The 21,456-nt window shown below is 40.3% G+C and overlaps 1 protein-coding gene across 10 annotated transcripts in view; it reads right to left on the bottom strand.

Annotated features, from left to right (window-relative positions):
- The window catches only part of TRIM2 (tripartite motif containing 2), a 111,102-nt gene that overhangs the window by 58,046 nt on the left and 31,600 nt on the right, over positions 1-21,456 (bottom strand). The window contains exon 1 of one of the 10 annotated variants that reach the window (XM_032774649.2): positions 15,394-15,416. The exons of 7 other annotated variants lie outside the window; for them this stretch is intronic. The gene's annotated coding sequence lies outside the window, so the exon portion shown is untranslated. Of the gene's footprint in view, positions 1-14,844; positions 14,866-15,393; positions 15,417-21,456 lie in introns of those variants that run through there. 2 more of the 10 variants (XM_032774651.2, XM_032774652.2) reach the window with 2 other exon arrangements.

The raw sequence follows: 21,456 nt of genomic DNA, 5'->3' as shown, positions 1-21,456 counted from the left end.
GTGCATCTGATGTGCCAGTGCAGCTAAGAAATACATATGCAAATATTACTCAGATCAGAATAAGGATTTAATTTAGAGAGGGGGAGTGAACATTACAGAACATCAATTATCAGGACAGTCACCACAGATAAAATGAACACACATATAAAAAGAAGATAAAAGCTTAAGACTAATGCACTTCACTCTGATTTTCCAGTCTTTAGAGTCCTGTGAAAAATATATCTTCCTTACCCCAACTTTAAGATAGGAGAGAAAAGTGTTCTGTGATTTCCCCAGATGTATAAAAGCAGAACAAGAGAATTGCTTAAAAAAATAAAATAAAAATAAAAAAATTGTACTTCTGGCACATAAATCAACAGAAATTTCATGCACCATAAAGGAGGTATTTCAGCTTACTCAAACACAAGCAAAATGATAATAAGGCAGCAATTATTATCCTCATTATCACCTTAAATGCGAACAATGAAAGCACAGCGACAATCTGCTGAGGTATTTTTTCAATCACTCAGAGTTTTGTGCCTCACTCCCCTATTCCATTTACCTGTCAAAAATGAATAAATAAAAAAATAAAATAAAAGCTTGTTTTCAATTTTATGTCCTCAGATGTGCAAAACAGGTCATTGATCCCATTAGAAAGATGTTGAGTACACAGAAACTACTGAAGTCAAGCAAAATAAAATTAGCTTTGTCCTCTAATATAACAAACAGCCATGATCTTTTTGCATATATCTCTAAATATATGAGTCCACGTTTCTCTTATGCAAGTGTTCTAGCTACCAGGTGTTATTAAAGTTCCAACACACACAAGGACTCTAAGGATCCATCCACATTAAAAAGATAAAAGATTATTTATCACTTAATTGGACCAGGCAAAATGCTCTTAGAAATCAGAATTAAAAACCTTGGTTCTAGACTCTTTAAACACCGTTTGTAGAATATAGTTATTCCCCCTCTGCACTGACCAGGCAAACAGCATGCAAGTCATATTAGAATACACCAAACTTAAGCTCATTAATATTCTTTTTTCTCAAGTGTAGGCAGGCTCTCAAAAGCTTGTCAAAGTTTTCTATAGTCTATCACAAGCTCACCCTGTGCCTTAAGATATAAGCAGAGCTAGTCAAAGAACAGAATTCCCAATTCATCGGAAATTCTGAGATTTCTAAAGTTTGTTTTGTCCCAAATCAAGACCAAAAAAAAAAGTTGAAATAGCATAATTTTTCTTGAATTGAGACATTCCAAATCATTGTTTTGACCTTATCAAAATGTTTATTTCATCTTTATCATTTTGACTTTAATATTATGTGATAAGACTAAACTAGTCTAAATGAAAGATTTCAACCTTATCACATATTTAATTTCTATAATTTCCTGTCAAAAATGTAGACAGAATCTGTTTGTTCCTACAGAATTAGGGTGACCAGATGACTGTCTCTTTAAAAAACGGGACAGTCCTGTTTTGGGGGACTTTTTCTTATATAGGCGCCTATTACCCTGCACCCCCGTCCTGATTTTTCCACAGTTGCTATCTGGTAACCCTATATGGAATGCTTTGATTTTGTAGAATCAGCTTTTTACAATAGAGAAGAAGCCTTCCATCAGAAAACTTTTGAGCACCTCCGAGCCAAGTTTTATCCTGACAAAATACTTTGAAACAAAGACACAGTTATAAAGTGCTCCAGACATTATTTAAAACTACTGTTCATTTGTGTTAGCCACACTGGTTTTAAACATAACAAGATTCCAACATGATTTCCCAGGCCAACATAGATGGGGCTGAAGCATGTTGTAAACCAGTTTGACACGAGGGGCTAGGGTTTCCAGCCTCTGGTATCAAATATAGCTCCTTCACTTCCTGCATCCAGTGCTGAACTAAGATTGAATCAATTATATCTCTTTTCAGTTTCAGCAGAATGCTTTATTCCCACAATAAGGAAATCCCAGGGGCATTGTTCAACTGGCAGAAACAAAAAGCACATTTAAAACAAAAAGCACGTAAAAATTCATAACTAGCGCTCCCTGAGCAGAAATAGAAACATTCAGCCATATACATGCACGCAAGTATCATTTAGCTACTACTACAAGATATACATGTACTGATAGTGCCAGTATAAACACAGCTATTTACAATGTACAGTAATGACTATGCACGCCTGGAATCACAACTGATACCACAACATACCACATGGAGGGAGGAGATTGCAAGAGAGTCACTGGGGTAATCAGTCTCACTAGGAGCTATTACCATGTGTCACCAGCTTAAAATAAGTGTGCGTGTTAAAGTTCAGTTCTCTTATAATTCCCAGAAGCTACCAGCCAGCAATGATTTTACATTCTACACATAATAATTCTTCTTTGAAAAAATCAAAATGTGGGGACAGTACCAATAGAAGTGAGACAGAGAATGGCTGCAGCACTTTCCTTGACTCTTTTGTTCTTGCATGTTTAATGTTTAACATGTAGGTTTCTTTTCCCCAGTGGAGAGGAAATGGATTTACAGTTCACTGAACAATCCTGCTGCACTTTATCAGCACACCAGTTACTAGCTGGCTGCTTTGAATAGGTCCCCCCCCACCCCCAATAAAATACTCTCCCTTGGGGACTTCGTGCACCCTCCTTTTCTGCTGTGCAGTTAGTGAAATTAGTTCTGAATAGAAAAATGTGCTATAGCACATGCCACCTTCACTACGTGTGGGAGGGGGAAATCCCCACTCTGCTATTACAACAAGAGTATCTGCTGCTATTTACTATTCTCTTTCTCTACTCCCTGCCCCCCATGCCCAAAACTCCCAATTTGTGTTCCCACTCCTGGGAGAGTGAGCACGAGGAGGAGGGGAAAGAAACCCTATCTGTCAAATTGAAGTGGGTCTAAATTTCTGCACTAATAATGTGAGTATGTATCAAAATACTCTGGATTCAGATTAGCTGATTTTGTTCAACATTTATAGTTACACACGCCTTCAAAAGAGAACAGCAAGTGCTTTGATAAGTGGGTTGAAATGTTGGCTCATTTTACTGTAACTCCTATAAGCACATCTGCTGAAATGATTTTTTGTACAGCAATGAGTTTGGTACACAGTAGGATTTTCAAGAGTGCCTAGGCACCTAAATACCTTTGCAATCTGTCCCTTTAGGACCTGCTTTTCAAAAGTGCTGAGCACCTGCAAGTTGAAATAAGTGGGAGATGTAAATGCTCTGTTCTTCTGATGATGGTCCCCAAAGAGAGGATTAAACCTTTTAAAGAATCCACCTTGAGTCTTTCTATAAACATCCCTCATTATCCTCCTGTCTCTATATACAAACACACACCTATGCCCCACCACTGCACCAGCCAACGCAGAATTTGTCCTGACAGTTTTTCAGTTCTTCTTTCAGAAAGGATGTAACAAATTAAATTAATATTAGGGGGTTAGTCAAAGGTTCCTTATCCATGCATTGCTCCTCTCTCCCTCCCCCAACTTCAATTCCTATTTAATTTTGATTGGATTTTGTTGGTTGAACATACCATTCAACTCAGCAAGACCCAATATTAGCATCCAGTAATCACTACTTGTCATCTGATCTCTGAACAAGATGAACTCATCAATACCTGCTAGTCCCTCCAGGACTGCCTCTTCCAACCATAATTACCTTCCAGCTATAAAAGAATTGATCTCACATATGTCACAATCTAATTTGCTTTTTAAAAAGTGTAAAGGCATCCCACTAAGTCCAAACCAGATAATTTTACCTCTAAAATACTTTCCAGTTACTGCAATGATCTTGTGACTGGTTGAATCTGCTATTTTGTTGGGTTGTAATAAAGTTTTTGTTTCACACGGTCAATATACTTGCTTAATATTGTAGAAGAGACAAAGATAAAGATATTTAAGGCCCCAAATTGTTTATAGTCTAAAGAGATTATAGCATTATTTCTGAGTGACTTTCCTGATTTGAAACTGGAACACATATATTTAACCTCCTTAGGGTTGCTACCCCTCCAAGATTGTCTGGGAGTCTCCAGGAAATTAAAGGTCAATCTCTAAAGATTATGTCAGGTGATGAAACGTCCAGGTACACGTCCAACCAAAATTGGCAACCCGATACCTGCTCCTGATGTCATTTTTCACGATGGGTAGACTATATGCTGTCCAAGCAGAAGTCATGCTCTTAGAGTGGTATGGCAGGATTTGCAGGTGTGCAGATTTTAAATTCTGACTGAAGATACTTCAGAAAGTATCTTCCATGCATTCAAATGCACATAGAAAAGGATGTTCAAAACAAACAGGAATTTGACATGAACATACCAAAACAACAAAAAAGGCAAATATGTTCATTAATGCTAAGAGTTCATCTGTAACTACTTAGTGCTTATGTACTTCATGAACCACTATGTAAAATCATTCATTTACTACTTGTGATCTCTTGCATTAGGTATCATGTTATTTTGTCACATTAGTCACAGAGAGGAGATTCAAAGCGGAAAAAAAAATCACATGAGAATTAGAATTAAAGTATTGGAGAACTCAATATGACAGACGCACAGTTTTATTGCAGTGTAGACAGGATGGAACCATATTTTCAATTATGCTACAGCTCTGCAAAATCCAAAGCTGAAGCATTTCATGGTTAGAACACTTGCTTTGGACCCAACTACACAATGGAGTAGTGTTTATAGTAAGGGCTTTTAGCAAAAAGAGGTATTCCCAACCATGCCAGCATTGGTTCAACAGTTCCACTGGCAGCCGTAGCATAGAAAAACATTGGTGAGAGCATGTCCATTAGATCTACTTTTGATCTTCCCCAGAGGGAATATTCTGAGAAACTAAACATTTCTTAGAGTGGACAGGATCTAAAACAGAACCCATTTTTAACCCATGTTTGAGGATTGCTGTATGCTGTTAGTAGGTACTCTAAAATAATGGGAATTGTAATGTAGATGAGAGAGAAGAAAAGACAAATAAAGCAGCCTTGCATATTTCAGAACAATAAAAATAGACTGTTTGGCCCAGATTTTAAAAAGTTATTTAGGCATTGTGATGCTCAGCACTGCAACATTTACTAATCTCGGAGCCTAAATTTCATTTTCAAAGTGATTTAGGCACTTGAGCCCAAATTCCATTGGGATTTAGGGTCCTAAATGTCTACATAACTTTTCGAAATGAGACTTAGTGTATATCTACATTACAGCCACTACAGCGTTGCCACTGAATTGCCCTAATGTAGAGGTTGCCGTCATCGATGGAAGGAATTTCTCCATCAATGACATTAATCCACCTATCCAAGAGGTGGTGAGTAGGCCAACAGAAAAATTCTTGTGTCGATCTACGTATGTCTACACTGGAAGTTAGGTTGCCCCATCAGGGCATGCACTTTTTCATAGCACAAAGTGACAAAGCTTGGTGGATCTAATTTTTAAGTATAGACCAGGCTTTAGGTGTTGCAACGATGACAACCACAGAGACTAAATACCTTTAAAAATCTAGGCCTTAAACCTATGAAAATAAAATGTCAATTAAGCTACATTAAATGTTAATGGGCTGGAGATGGTCTCTCCAGTCTAAAACATTGGCTCAAAAGCTAGTTTTGAACAACAGGTGGCTGGTTCAAAGTACCAAAAAAATAAAGGAAACTAACGGGGGTCTGGTCTACACTAACAACTTATATCGGCGTAGCGACGTCTCTCAGGGGTGTGAATTCTTCCATTGACCTAGTTACTACCTCCTGGGGAGGTGGATTACCTATGACAATTGGAGAACCCCTCCTGTCACAAGAGTGTCTACAATGATGCGCAGCTGCAGCATTTTAAATGTAGACATAGCCTCGCTTTAACAATGGGTTATCCTAAGCGGCAGAAAACCTTGTCACCTCACTGGAAAAGTGTGGAGAAAACCAGCCACAATACACTGAAATAAATGTGATTCACAGCAAGATATAATAAATGGAAATTAAAAATATAAAAAAAACCAAACAGAAACCAGGGAAGCGGATCATGTCTCGTGTGCAGCCTGAAGTAAACACTCTGTGCTAGGAACACAGCAAGGATGAGGGGCAGAATCCACCTGCCACCTAGTGGGTAGGCTGGATTTCAGCACAACCCCTCTGCAGCAGCTAGTCCAGCCCAAAGATGAAATCGTGGCTGCTGCCCCTCCATACCTTTATCTGAGCTTTTGCCACTGAATCACCCTGTTCCCTCCTCCACAGTCCAGCACCAGAGGCATCCTCCATGCCTGCCAATTCAGCACAGAGTCTCCTTCAAAAGTGCACAAAAATACCCCATATACCTTTCTTCTATATGTGCCCATAAAGGGTCATTGTGGGATCAAGTGGCACAGAAAGGTTTGGCCAGGCTCTCTGTGCTGGATCAACTTTCACCGTAAATGCACCAACTCACCCTGTGAGCATATGCATGCACAACCTGGGAGCATTATATTGAGGAATAAACTCCGTCAGAGTAACCTTCGCAATTAAAATTACTAATGGCTTTTAAGAGAACTGGACACACAGGACCCACTTCCAATGGGTAAAAACAGCCACAACTCTCACTTAAATCACTGAGTTTTGAATACTTAGCAGCTGTCACGATCGGAGCCTATATCCTCAACCGCCACATTCACCAAGTTCATTCTATTTGATTTAACATTATGTATCTTCAGCGCATCCAAAGCAGGAAACACATAAGAGTTTAATTTTGTCCAGCTCAACAGGCCTTTCCAGGCAAGCAGAGGCATTTCATTTTGTTCCCTTTCCTTTTCTGTTTATTATGGGAAAAGGCTGACACTTCATTAACCAGAACAGATCAGAACAAGTGTTTCCCATAACTTATGAAGTATCAGCTTCATCTGCAGAAATGCATATATTCTCAAAGCTCATTTATACAATCAATCAATGGCCGATCTGCCTCACTATGGCCGAATTAGTATGCTGGTTGCCTGCCTGCAAACCCAAGACCCTGTGTGGTGTTGAATTCACAGACAACCAAAGTTAGATCCTCTCTCTCGCTCTGGGCCACTCATAAACAAAAGCATAGACATGGTCAGATACTGACATAGGCCAGATCTCACATAAGAATTACACATTATCAAGTGCATCTGATTTCCAAGCAGACGTTACCTATGAGTATTAATTGGAGCAAGGAAAAATAAAGGGGAAAAAAATCCCTGACTGTATCTGGCCTATGGTATAAATATGATTCTTAGAAATAAACAATCTTCCATTATATAACTCACTTTGAGATTCTGTATTATGCAGAAAATCAATTTACCCTCGCTAATGACTGTGGGACTCATTGCAAAAAATTAAATTTTGTGAATGAGGAATTTTTTTTAAAAGACACAAAATGATCACATTGTGAAATGAAATGTTCAATAGTGCATGATACAATCAGTTTTGCTCTAATTATTTCAGATATATTCTAGCAGATTTGCTATTTTGCTATGAACTATTTGATGAAAATAATGAACAGTACAAATTATTCAACTTCACTTCAGCTCTTTGCTATAAAACCTTTATTGAGAAGTGAAGAAAGATTATGGATTTCCATGTGTGTATGATTGATGGGATTTGCAGAGTAGAAGAATACAAATTACTGAGGCTCTACTATATAGGTGCAGTTATTTGGATTCTAAAATAGAAAATGAGGCTTGTGGCTAAAAAAATTTTTTAAAAGCTTTGGTAATTTGTCTAGTGTGAGTTAATCCAATAAAGATTTTCACCATCACAATGTGTGGGGATCAGGAGAGAGAGTTGCAGTGTCCATACTGATCTGACATTTCACAAGTAATACTTCCATTTCTATGCCAAGTCCTGCACAAATGTACGTTTCTCTGAAGCAACTTTTCCCTTCCTCAGTTTCACAGCATAGGATAAAGTGTAGTTCTCCACTCCTGAGTTGTCATTAATAAGGTAATATTAGTAGCCACACTTACTAGAATGGCAGCAAACAGCATGATGACATTCACAGAGCCCATGTAGATTAAACAGTTCTCAAAATTCCAAGCTTTGGTGTTAGAGGCACCTGCCACGTATATCTGCACTTTGGGGAGTTTTGTATTCCACAGAGCACATTAAATTCTCTAACAATAAATACAGTAACTCCTCACTTAAAGTCCTCACACTTAACGTTGTTTCGAAGTTACATCGCTGCTCCATTAGGGAACATACTCGTTTAAAGTTGTGCAATGCTCCCTTATAACGTCGTTTGGCTGACTTTACAAGGAAGCATTGCATAAGTTCCACTTCTTTGCCTCCTCCCCCTCCCTATCTCCCAGTGCAGTTGTTCAGTGGTGCTTTAGGGGCTACAGAGCCCTGGGCTAAGGGGGCCCCAGGGCCCTGGCCTGCAGCTCTAAAGCCCCTTTCGGAATGCAGCCCTGCAAGCACGGACCAGAGGACTCAGGAGGAGCAGGGGCATCCACCGAGCCCGCGGCTGGAAAGAAGCGGTGCTTTCCCCTTCAAAGCCGTCCAGAGAGAAGTGGTGCTTTGAAGGGGAAAGCGCCGCTTTTCTCCGACCGCTGGCTGCACAGCTGCCCCTGCTCCTCCTGAGTCCTCCGGCCCGTGCTTCCAGGGCCGCATTCCAAAAGGGGCTTTAGAGCTGCAGGACAGGGCCCCGGGGCCCCCTTAGCCGAGGTCCCTGCAGCCCCTAAAGCCCTTGCGTTCCGGGTGGCCACACTATAGCAGACCACACTATAGCAGACCTTAAGGTGGCCATCCTGCAGCAAAAAAACTTCAGGACCAGACTTCAAAGAGAAACTGCTGAGCTTCAGTTCATCTGCAAATTTGACACCATCAGCTCTGGACTAAACAAAGACTGTGAATGGCTTGCCAATTACAGAACCAGTTTCTCCTCCCTTGGTTTTCACACCTCTACTGCTAGAACAGGGCCCCATCCTCCCTGATTGAACTAACCTCGTTATCTCTAGCTTGCTTGCTAGCATATATATACCTGCCCCTGGAAATTTCCACTACCTGCGTCTGACGAAGTGGGTATTCACCCACGAAAGCTCACGCTCCAAAACGTCTGTTAGTCTATAAGGTGCCACAGGATTCTCTGCTGCTTTTACAGATCCAGACTAACACGGCTGCCCCTCTGATAATTGTCCCCAAAGCACACTAGCCAGCAACGACTTTAGCCCTCAGAACTAATGAAAAAGAATGGATTCTGATTCCAAACTTCCAGGATAGAAAGAAACAATCAAGAAGCACATCTTTTGATTTTTATGTCTATATTAACTAGATCAGCATGTAGAGAAGTAAGTGCCAGAATACATGCTGTTAACATTTTTCACATCTGAGATTACTCCCTCTTAAATCAGCTGCGCTTCATTTAACTTTACTAGTGCTAACTAGCACTAAGACAGATACAGCTGATCACTGCTCATCCATCCACCTTTGTATTCATCATATCATCTAGTCTAGGTTTTTAGAACTACAACTCTTCCTTCTTATTTGGCATCCATTCAGGAGTTGTTGCCTCAGCTGCCTGGGTGACCTACCAGTGAACAGGCAAGTAGCCCAGCTCCCTTGGCTAGCTGGATTCCTATCTCTCAGACATGATTTATTCTATTGTGATGTGGCAGGTCATGTTATAGTATAAAAATAAATAATGATTCCAATAGGAAATGACCAGCTACCAAGTCAATCATCAATTACAAATGACCACTAATGACAGTTACCAATGAAGAAACTAAGTACCAATTACCAAACTAATGGTAATTACTAATTGCCAGATAACAGTATAAAATTGGTGATTGGCATTCTATTTCATGGATTATAATAGCAAACCAATTAAACACCAATTTTAAAAATATATAATAGAAACATTTAGACAATTGTATTATGTCATAATATAGGATATGACATGGCAAATCACGTCATGACAATATAATTAAAATACTTTGACTTTTATAGTCTAATATATTAGAATTTATAATATAACAAAAAGTCAATAACTTTGCAATGAAATAATTTCAACTTTTTTTTGGATAATATTACAAGTTGGATTGAAAAAGGTAATAGTGTTGATGTAACACATTTAGATTCCTATAAGGCATTTGACTTGGTACTGCATGACATTTTAATTAAAAAATTGGAATGATACAAAATTAACATGGCTCATATTAAGTATGTAATGGATAGTTCTCAAAATGTAATTATAAAATTAAGAATCGTCATTGAGTAGGTGTGTTTCTAGCTGGTCCCAAAGGGATTGGTTCTTGGCCATATATTATTTAACATTTTTATCAATGATCTGAAAGAAAACATAAAATCACGGATAAAGTTTGCACACAAAAATTGGGGGAGTGGTAAATAATGAAGAGGACAGGTCACCAATACAGAGTGATCTGGGCCACTTGGTAAACTGAATGCAAACAAACAATATGTATTTTAATACTGCTAAATGTACACATCTAGGAACAAAGGACTTGGACCATACTTATAGGATGGGGAATGCTATCCAGGGAAACTGACTCTGAAAAAGATTTGGGGTTGAGGTAGATGCTCCCAGTGCAACAATCTGGTCAAAAAGGCTAATGTGATCTTTGGATTCATAAACAGGGGAATCTTAAATAGGCATTGACTGGTTATTTTACCACCACTTCTGCAATATTGTTGCCAATTGAAGAAGAATGTTGATAAACTGGAGAGGGTAATATTGGAGCTGTAAGAATGATTAAAGGATTAGAAAATATGCCTTATGGTGATAGACTCAAGGAGCTCAATCTATTTAACTTAAAGAGAAAGATAAGAGATACACTGTGATCGAGCTATCAGTACCCACACAAGGAACAAATATTTGCTAATGGGCTCTTCAGTCTAGCAGAGAAAGATATACCACCACCCAATGGCTGGAAGTTGAAACTAGACAATTTACCAAATGTTATGGTTGATTCTCCATCACTTGCAATTTCTAAATCAAGACTATGTGTTTCTAAGAGGCTCTAATTCAAAAAGAATTATTCTGGGGAAGTTCTATGGCCTGTTTTATACAGGAGTCAGACTAGATCGGGGTAGGCAACCTATGGCACACATGCCAAAGGCAGCATGCGAGCTGATTTTCAGTGGCACTCACACTGCATGGATCCTAGCCACCGGTCCGCGGAGCTCTGCATTTTAATTTAAATTTAAAATGAAGCTTCTTAAACATTTTAAAAACCTTATTTACTTTATATGCAACAATAGTTTAGTTATATATTACAGACTTCTAGAAAGAGACCTTCTAAAAACGTTAAAATGTATTACTGGCACTCAAAACCTTAAATCAGAGTGAATAAATGAAGACTCAGCACATCACTTCTGAAAGGTTGCCAACCCCTGGACTAGATGATCACAATGGTCCCTTCTGGCCCTGAAATCGATGAAAATAATTCAATAAGGCTGAAAGAAAATGTTTCTAATTTTTCCTAAGGGAAACTGCAGGAAATTTTTATTTTTTGTTCCAGCTCAGTATGAAACAATTTGAAATTTCCTGCAGAACAGGATTTCCAGGTACTGACCACCATTAAGGTTATATAACTAGAACCTCAGCATCACAGTTTCATAGCTATATACACTAGTTCACTGATTAAATGCTTCTCCACTCCATGTATGGCTTGTCTAAAATAAATAACAGGGTTGCCTCAATTCTAACTAGAGAAGCATAAGTAAACATAGTTAATTCAACATATTAAGCATTACATGATAAAAATTAAGCACGTGGAAGGCTTTAAATAGGATACCATCAAGTTTTATATCTTAAAAATCTGTATTTAGCTGACCTATTTTCTCTTCATTATCTGTCATTTTTCTTAGAATTGTGAAAATGAACTTTAATTCCTTTTTCAGTTCTCTTCCCTTTAGCAAACATTGACCTGGTTCCAGTGATTCTATAGAACGTACTGTCATGTCTTCATGTTTCTTGCTTCCTTGTTTAAGCACAAGCATTGTTAATAATACAATAGGACTGTGCACATCACTCTGAAATCTAGTAACAGAGAGAGGTTGGTATTATTAGGTCTTTGTCTGGAAATAGTATATCTAATTTCTGCCAAAGGGCCAGCAAAGCATAAGAGACTAGAATTTAGAATCCATATGTAGATCCATCAATATTAGTGGCTATTGCATTTATTAAAGAGTGCTGCATGTTCCCTAAAAAAATATTCAAACCAGAAGAACTAATCTCCACCACAATATAATCATTTTAAAGGTAAAATTAAGTTCTGGGCCCTAATTACTCTATGTCCCTTTTTACTGCTCTGACAAATCTGTATGAAATTTTGCTGCTGTAGAAACATAAGCAAATAGTGCTAATCAGCTACATTAATTTCCCAAGGTTAGGCATATTTTATTTTGAAGAGTTGATAAACTTGGTTAATGATTAAGTACAGTCCTTTAAAATTAGGCTCAAGGACAAATCCTAATTCACCATACCAAGCATTTGTTTTTGTGCAAGACACAATACAGCATGTTTACACAAAATAGTGTATATTTAAAGTCTCACTCAGCTAGACAAATTTCAGCTTTCATGTGGGAACACATGACACTGTTCTCAGAGTTAGGACACCCTGGACTTAAGCAGTTCATTTTACTCATTATTTCCCCAAGAAGGAATCAGTAGTAACAGAAAAATATTTACATAAGCCACTGAGTCAGAAATTTGTTATGAATTAACAAAATTTCCTTATCAGGCAAGGACATACCCAGTATGTCTTTGTGATCATTTTAAGCACTGATCATCCAGAGCAATCCAATCGTCCAGCCAAAAATGAGTTCACTAGACCAGGAGTATTCCTCCAGGCCGTGTCTGGAATAGCCCCAGACAGCTTGGCCAGATTCACCCAATTAAGACCAAAACCTACAACTCATTTTTCCTACCAGATCTGCTTGGTAGGCAACCAGACAACCAGAGGCTGGTGAATCAAAATGGCTGGTGAATCAAAACAAGATTAAGCCTTAGAAAGGGAAGAAGAGTATTATGTTAGTTGCCCCTCAAAGACACAAACACTCAGTTGGTACCTTCACAATTTTAGTACTAAAAAAAAAAAAGTGAAGCCATCACTCCAGTCTGCTCAAGTTACTGTTCCCCATCACTGTTGTCTATAAAACCATGCAACCAGCCTGCAAACACACAACTATCTAGTGTATTAACTGAACAAGTGAAAAATACTTGCACAAAAATTACAGCAAGTGCTGTTTAGAGCAGAAAATTAGTAATTTTTTGGCATTTAATAATTTGATTTTCAAAATTATGCACATGCAGCTGTGCGCAGAAAAATTCACACCGCATTCACAGCTAGGCAGCATGCATAAATGGCCAGTGCACCTGAAAGTCAGGCCCTAACTGTTTAATGTCAGTTAACTATCTGATTTAATGCAATATGGTTGGTTCATGGAAAAGAATTTCCATTTAAGAAGTTGATATTCAGAACAAAACTATTTATCCACCACCAATTCTCATCAGTGAATGGAGTACAGGGCACATGAATATAGCATCAAATATCATGGTTTAAAAATTCTATTTAAAAACAGCTGTGAGGACCACCCATAACATAGGCCAGAACCAGACAGACTGCAGTGGGTTTTGTCATAAACCCCAAACTTGCAGAAGTTTATGAAAAGGTTTGCTGGGGTTCAGTGAATGCTTCAGTGTATCTTAGGGGGTTTGGAGTAGGCCTGAGCCAGACAATTTTTGGGGGGGGTGGAAGGAAGGAAATCAGCCATGTGCTCCCAGAAAAGAGGACCTGCAATTCTTTATCTTTAGCCGTCCTCTAGCTTGGTGCAGGAGTCCTGATGGACTTCTACCCCACCTTCTCCCAATGTGTTCAGCAGTAGCTGGATGCTCTCTTCTCAGTGTTCCCATCTCCAGGAATTTAATTCATTTTGTCTGTTTTTTTAAGTCTCCCCCCCAAAAAACCCCCCTGCAACACTGGCTTAAAAATGAGAATCTTTTTTTAAAAAAATCATAATACATTTTGGGTTCTTTTCATTTGCCTCTGATTTTTTAAGACTTTAGGGTTAATGTTTTCAAGCTCTTCACCGCAACCACAAAAGTTAGAAGCTTTCATTTAAATATATATGTTGAGATTCCCATACAGATCACTTGACTCCAGGAGCTGGGACATTAGGAAAAATGTCAACTATTATGAGACCCATGATAAAATTATGAGATGGCAACACTGTCTTCTCAGCTCTTCAAGGGGTTACCCAAAAGGTAGCCCACTGCCCTCAAATTCCACATTCCAGAATCTTCAGGGGGAGAGGAAGAGATCTCCCCTCCCCCTTTCTTTTGAAGCAGGATCTGGAAAGGCTCCAACAGTGCCCACTACATATAGGGCATCCCCCAGCCCTACGATCCCTTTAGTAAGTATTTATTTAGCGACTATGTTAGACTCTTCCCTTCAGTCTTTGATTTGCCCACAAGTTCAGTATACCTATACATGGGTTTTGCCTGCTGCACCTGTTGAAAGTTTGACCTCAAAGCTATGGCTTTCCTTGTTTCACAAGCTGATATTGGAGCATATTTCAAGGATAAAATGTTTGGGAGCGGGGGTTGGGTTGTTTGTTTCATAATGGGAAGCATCAGATTCAAGGGTACAGTATCTAAATTGATAAGGCCCAGAATTGTCACGACCTTGGTCTCTCTTGTATCTATCCACAAATTGTCCGAAGCTCCTTGTGCACTGTATGATCAAGAGAAATAATGAAAAACAATCCCGATCCATCAGTATCAGCAGACAAGCAGCAGTTAATCTTGCAATGAGAAACTAGCCTGAGTCTCTATGAAGAACAACTGGTAAGGCAATGGAATTTAGTTCCAAGCTTCGAAAGGTTAACTAACTACTGGGGGTTGGGGGTAAGAAAGAGGAGAACTATTTTAAAAATTCCTAAGTGTACCTTGATATTGTCTTGTCAAGTGTAGAAAGTCATGTTCTTTTGTTGAATAAATGACTTTGAATTTGTTTCACATGGAAAGCTCCTGGGCTTTACCTCAGTTTTTTTTCTTTTAACATTAAGTAGCAGAAAACATTTGTTTTCCTAGTCACTTCCTGTTTATGCAGCATCACACAATCTCTCTTTGAAAAGCTCACTCTTCCAGCACTCGACACATACAGTTGGTCAAAACATTCGCTGTTGTCTTTTTGCCAAGTCTCAAACAGTTTCTGCACAAATGCAGCAAAGGTTCTGCCAGAAAGGATAACAGCACCTAAACTTCCAAAATCATATTGACATGCCTATCAACAAAAGGGGTGTCAAACTGCCAATACTTAACTGTCTACAATGCCCAAAAAGAGGAGAAACAACACAAGCTGATTCCTTCTGTCTCACACACATAGCAGAATCCCTGACAAAAATTACAGCAACCAAGAGTGGATTCTCACCACTTCCAGAAAATATCTGAGTGCAAATTAACACAAGGATAGTAGCAAACAACTAATAACTTACAGTATTTAGAAAGACAATAGAGGGCTGTTGCTACCTCTCCTTTTAAATGGCTGTCAGCTGAGCAGGAAACCACAGGAAAGGCTTTTAGTTTCCCTCTCCCTTCTCACTTCATTTATTCCTGTAGCTCTGCAGTCTGAAGAGATCTGAAAGTTAAAACTTCATCCCTTTGTACTTCCAAATGGTATGTCTGATTGTCTTGGGGGCCATACTAATGATGTAATAAAAATAAACAAAGGAAAAACAATCTAGCTTGAGCTGAATCTTCTTAACCCAGGATTTTCTGTCAAAGCTGTTCTTATGTCAGTTGCTTTCACTTCCAGAGTATTAAGTCATCTGTTTTTCATAAGCTGAAAATTGCTGCTAAAGCTGGATGGAATATACTGCCTGCCTTGCTTGCATTCCCCAAGTACTGGCCCTGCAACTAATCCAAGGTACAAAGACTGAAAAGCAACAGTCAACTTCATGAGCTGTTTCAAAATGGTCTCATGAGTGCAGAGGACTAAATGTTCCTATAGGCATCCTCCAAAAGCAGATACACACAATCATGAATGAATTTATAAGGCATTGGCCCATTTTCCCCTCTGCAACAGTAAACAAATCTTCCAGCCCCATCAACATAAACATAAGTAGCCCTTCCAGAGGAAAAAAAGGCTAGTCTGCTGACAGACTGATTGGCAATTTGGAAAAATAGCTCAGTATTTACAAATGGGGAAGTGAATACTGATCTACTTACATCCTTTAAGTGTTTGGAGGTCAACCTGGAGGTCCTTCTTGGTCAGGCAAATCCTCCCTGAAATCTAAGGAGGAACCCTAGGATTTAGCCCAGCAGCTAACAATCGTTAGGCTGGGTACCTCTTACAAAGGCAACGAAGTAGTAAAATTTTGAAAACCACCTAAATCCTGTTCAAAGTCAATAGAAGGCTGAATGACTTACGCATTTTTCAAAAAGTTACCCCACATCATCAATCCCTCAAAGGTTCAGTTAACATATGTCCAAAAGTTTGAGTACGTATCTACATTTTCTGATATTTTAGAGCTTACATATAATCTGCAAAAGATTTTTAATGGAGTTCTGCTACTCTATGATAGATAAAGGCAGCTTGAAAGTGGCATAGTTGCTTTTGATTTAGGTGGGGTTTTCCCCTTGCTTGTTTTTTAACTTAGAAATATTAGGAGTGCAAGGTCCGGTCTAGTTTTTCTGGAAGACCTGCAAAGGATATTAGAGAATGTGTATTAGGAGTACAGTATTCAAACCCTAATTGAAGGGGTAAATGTTAAACCTTTAACAGAAATCTCCTTCTTCCAAAGCATCAGACATTGCAAGTAAACAAAGCAAACCACTTTAAACAGTTTACCTAAAAACTCCTCTCCCTCCCATTTGCTCAACTTCCCATCTTTTGTGATGTTATAATTACACTAGTCATCATGAACTTTTCTAATATAGATGAAACAAATTTCTAGTGTTAAAAAACCAATCAAATCTAAAAATAAACGAACACACAACAACAATAAAAATCAGGTAAAACAAGCAATCAAAAAGAGCACAAGCCTTCTTCACCTCCTTTTTTTCCCTTTACATTTTTTTAATCAACCTTTAAATACATTTCATTTAAAAAAAAAACAGCCCCACAAAAACAAAACAAGGTCTCCTTTACATGTATTGCAATTAAAAACCACCACCAACAAAAACAACAACAACAACAAAAAGCCCTACCATATCCAGATACTATGGCACCAAGAAATCACCAAACCATCTGTACAAAATGTAGAAGAGGCTCTGACAGGATATTTTTGGTGCAGTCAAAAGCCCTGATCCTGCTATAGTGATTTGTAGGACAGAAAGGGTTTCATTTTGTAGGTAGAATATGAAGTACCATACTCCTTTCAGCATGGCTTGCTGGGCAAGGAAGGGGCATCCTGGTTGTGATGGTACAGGGCAAGTTCAGTGATTGTTACTTTCAGCGATTTCCCTTTTTATGGTCTCACAAACTTTCATTGACATTTGCAGTGTTATTGTACCTGCACTGGTCTTAGGATAAAAGAGAGACAAGGTGGGAGAGGAAATATTGTCCAGTAAGAGATATAAAAGATATTACCTTATCCACCTTATGTCTCAAATTTTCACTGAGACATTAAAGTGAATGCAATCAACCCTTTCAGTCTGAAGCTGTAGCGTCAGCTGAGTTTTTTTTTTCCCCTTGCAAGGAAGACTGGGAAAATATAGCTAGTTTAGACTTTTTTCAAGATTAAGAAATACCTATTATGTATGTTCTTTTAAGGACAGTGTGTTTACATTAAAGGCTGTGTAGAGAAAGAACTGTGATGAAAGATTGCCTCATTAATATTCAAAATCAGAACATATTGGTTTAGAAAAACTTTTGGAATCTCAAATGTCTGTTTGACAGCTCTTATTTTACAGCTTGGAGGCCACCATTTTTATTGGAAAAAAATAGTGCTTCTTTTATTTCTCTCTCTTCTCCCCAGAACTCTATCACACCACACACTGACTACCCAGAATGCAATATGGCATAGGCCTGGCCTACCCTGCATGGTTAGGTCAACATAAGCTCCCTTGCATTGACCTAGCTGTGGAAGCATCTTCTCTTAAATTTGTCTCTCACCAACATAAGTGCCTCTATATGCCAATTTAGTAACACTACCGCTCCAAAAGTTGTAGAGACATGGTCAACATTTTCAGGATGATGCAGTGCCAATGCAGACACTGCGTTGCTCACATGGACTGTTACTGGCCTCCAGGAGCCATCCCAGTGCCCAACACTGACAATACAATTGATACAAGCACTCTTGGTGAGGACATGCACCACCAACACAAGGAGCCTAGGGTGCACATAAATGTTGCAGTATACTGACATAAGTTACCTTGACATCATTTTGTAGTGTAGACATGCTCATAGTTTCTCTTTACCCACCAGGCCTAAGTCAGCCATTGGTGAATCTCTCACCTCCAGACTGATCTTGGATCATATCTTCTCCCCAAGTTTACCTCTCCTCTGGACATTGCTATGTAGGGTTGCCAATTGTCTAATCACATAAACCCAAACACCCTTGCCCTGCCCTGCCCCTTCTCCAAGGCCCCACCCCACTCACTCCATCTCCCCTCCCTACATCGCTCACTCTCCCCATACTGGGGCAGGGGGTTGGGGTATGGGAGGGAGTGTGGGCTCTGGGCTGGGGAGCCTTCTGTGCCCTCCAGGCCTGCAGGGATATACCAGCCACTTCTGGGAGTGGTGCGGGGCCAGGGAAGGCATGGAGCCTGCCTTAGCCCCACTGCGCTGGCGGACCTTCAATGCCTAAAAATCTCCCGATTTGGCTTCAGTAGCCTCCAAGAGATAGGGTGTGATTCCGGGAGGGCTGGCAACCTACACTATGGTATAGGCTTGCTGCCTGGTTTCTCACTCCCTCTCTCCTCCACCCAAGTGTCTCTAGGCCTTCCTTGGAAACTCCCTTCCCACCTCACTTTCTACTGGTTCTTTCCTCTCAAATATGCCTTTCTTTCTGTTCTCTGGAGGAATTAGATGGGAAGTGTTTATTAATGCACTAGTAGGAGAGAATTAGTTGTGGAAAGCTACATACAGGAAACCTTGAAGCATAAATAAAAGCCCAGATAAACCATTTTCTTCCTGTCAAAATAATGGCATTTTACATATATTATGTTTTATCCTTTAAATTGACCTTCTCATAATTAGCAAAGAAAAACAATTATTTGCATGGCAGAGTGGTGCGCACTAGAATAGGCCAAACACTTAAAGACTTTATTCACTAACACAGGTTCAAGTAAAACCTGTAAATTCACCTCAGAGTCCCCAATACTTTTTATTTTTTCACAGACTTTCAATTTTTTATTTGAAAGAGTGTTTACAGAAAGTAAAACAAATACTCACATTCAATTCAGAGGGTGAAATTTGTTCACAAACTATTTGTTGAATAACGTTCAGTAACTGACAATCAAGGGTTCTTCCATCGCTGTTGTATAGTAAAGACTTGCATTGACCTAGTGATTTCTACACACAGGGCGGGCTCTAGGTTTTTTGCAGCCCCAAGCAAAAAAAATTTTGTCTACTCCCCAGCCCAGCCCTGGGCTCTCCCCGCCACCCACTGACCTCCCCCACCCACCCCAGCCCTATGCTCTCTCTCCCCCCACACACACTCCCTGCTGCCCCAGCCATGGGCTCCCCCTCCCACCAGTGCTGACTCCACCCGCTCCCCCATCACCTCCAGCCAGTCTGGTGCTGGCAGGGTTGGGGTAAGCAGCCCAGGGTTCCTCCAGCCAGGGCTCCTGCCTCCAGGACCCAGGAGGGCAGAGCGGGAAAACCACCCTGGCAGGGGGCTGAGGAACCAGGGCAGGGTACCCCCGCAGGAAGCAGAGCCTCAGGGAGCGGGACACCTCGCCCTCTATGGCCCCGCTGCTGCTGCTTCTGGCTGCCCTGCTGCAGTCCCTGGGTGGCTCGGGCCGCTTCGCCCAGCCCCAGCTGTGGCCCTGGGGACTGGCTGCCCTGCAGCACCTGCAGGCCCTGCGAAACGGCCCCCAGCCCGAGTGTTCCCTGCTCGGAGCCTGCCCGGCCCAATCACAAGGTGCGGGTGCTGCTCCCCTATGGCACAAACCTCAGCGGCCCCAGGGCACCCCCCACACACAACACACTGCTCCGAAGCAAAAAATAAATAAATTAAAATTTAAAAAAAGATGGCTGGAATGCCACTCCTGAAAATGTGCCGCCCCAAGCACATGCTTGGTTTGCTGGTGCCTAGAGCCAGCCCTGTTTACAGAATGGCTTAGGTCAGCTTAATTACATTGCACAGGGTCAACTTAATTACATTTTCACAGCCCTGGGCCAGGTAGTTAAACCAATCTAACTCTGTAGTGTAGATCAGCCCGAGGGATGAGTTTCCAAAACAAAAGTGAAAGAATTGGAACAGTACATATTATATTATCTTGGAGTTACACATTGCAGTCTTGTCTCAGTCTATAAACAACCAGTACTCTTGTTGATTTTAACAGGATTTTTTTCTGAATAAAGCCTGCAGAACTTCAACCCATGAGATTACTGAGACATTCGTTAACATTTGACTAACACCTAGAGAACCTGGGCAATCAAGTTTGATCTATGTGTTTTCAGGTTCTGGGAGCCTCAGCACAGAAGGGAGCCCCATAGCTATTTGATTTAATGTAGCAAATGGTAGCATGAGTCTTACAACTTAATGGGCATTACATTGCTTGTGTTTCTCAAATACCCACACAGGGAAATAACAGCGACAAGGGGGGAAACCTGAACACAGGTTTGATAATTCTTTCAGACATTAGGAACCAGGAGAGAATGCAGAGAGCTGGCTGCTCAATTAAGGACATTTTCTTCTAGGAGATTAAATTGCTGTTTTCCCCTGACCTCTGACCCAGCTCCCAGGCAAGGAGGAAGGAGATGGTAATATTTTAAAGCTCCTTTCTGGATGAAGGAGTAGAGGCATCCATAAAATTTCCTGCCTAGTTTAGAATCACCGATGCTGGGACTGGATTTTACTTTCTGGGACTGGTATTGCGATAGTTGCTTCCAACAGAAATTCTGAGAGGAGACACTGAGTGGGCTGTCTGTAAGTTACAGTAAAAAAAAGCACTTTTAACTTTACACCATTTCTGTTGGCTTAAACACAGAAGTGGTTGTCTCCTTGTATTGTGTGTTTAACACTGTATGAACTATCATTAATTTGCATTAATGGAGCCCAGTCCTGCAACATGCTGATTTCAAAAGGAACTGAGAGCGCTAGAGGACGGTCTGGTTCCACCCTAGCCCCTGTAAACTGTTGTGGTGTCATAGAAGGACATGGGGAAAATTGCTCCAGCTCAGCAACAGTGTATAGCCAATAGAAGTGGCCTTATGCTGCTACTGCCCCCCAGCCCTTTGGAATATCTGGCATAGGGGGCATCAGGAGCAGCGCCAGGGTTTTTGGCACCCTAGTCGGGGGTCCTTCCATGCTCCTGGTCATTGGCAGCAATTCTGCGGCCGGAGGGTGTACTTCCACGGTTCCCGGTTTTCGAGGCACTTTGGCGGC

Source organism: Chelonoidis abingdonii, chromosome 5 (assembly GCF_003597395.2).
Source record: "Chelonoidis abingdonii isolate Lonesome George chromosome 5, CheloAbing_2.0, whole genome shotgun sequence".
NCBI classification, from domain to species: domain Eukaryota; kingdom Metazoa; phylum Chordata; order Testudines; family Testudinidae; genus Chelonoidis; species Chelonoidis abingdonii.
This window is presented reverse-complemented; position numbering and strand designations above follow the sequence as displayed.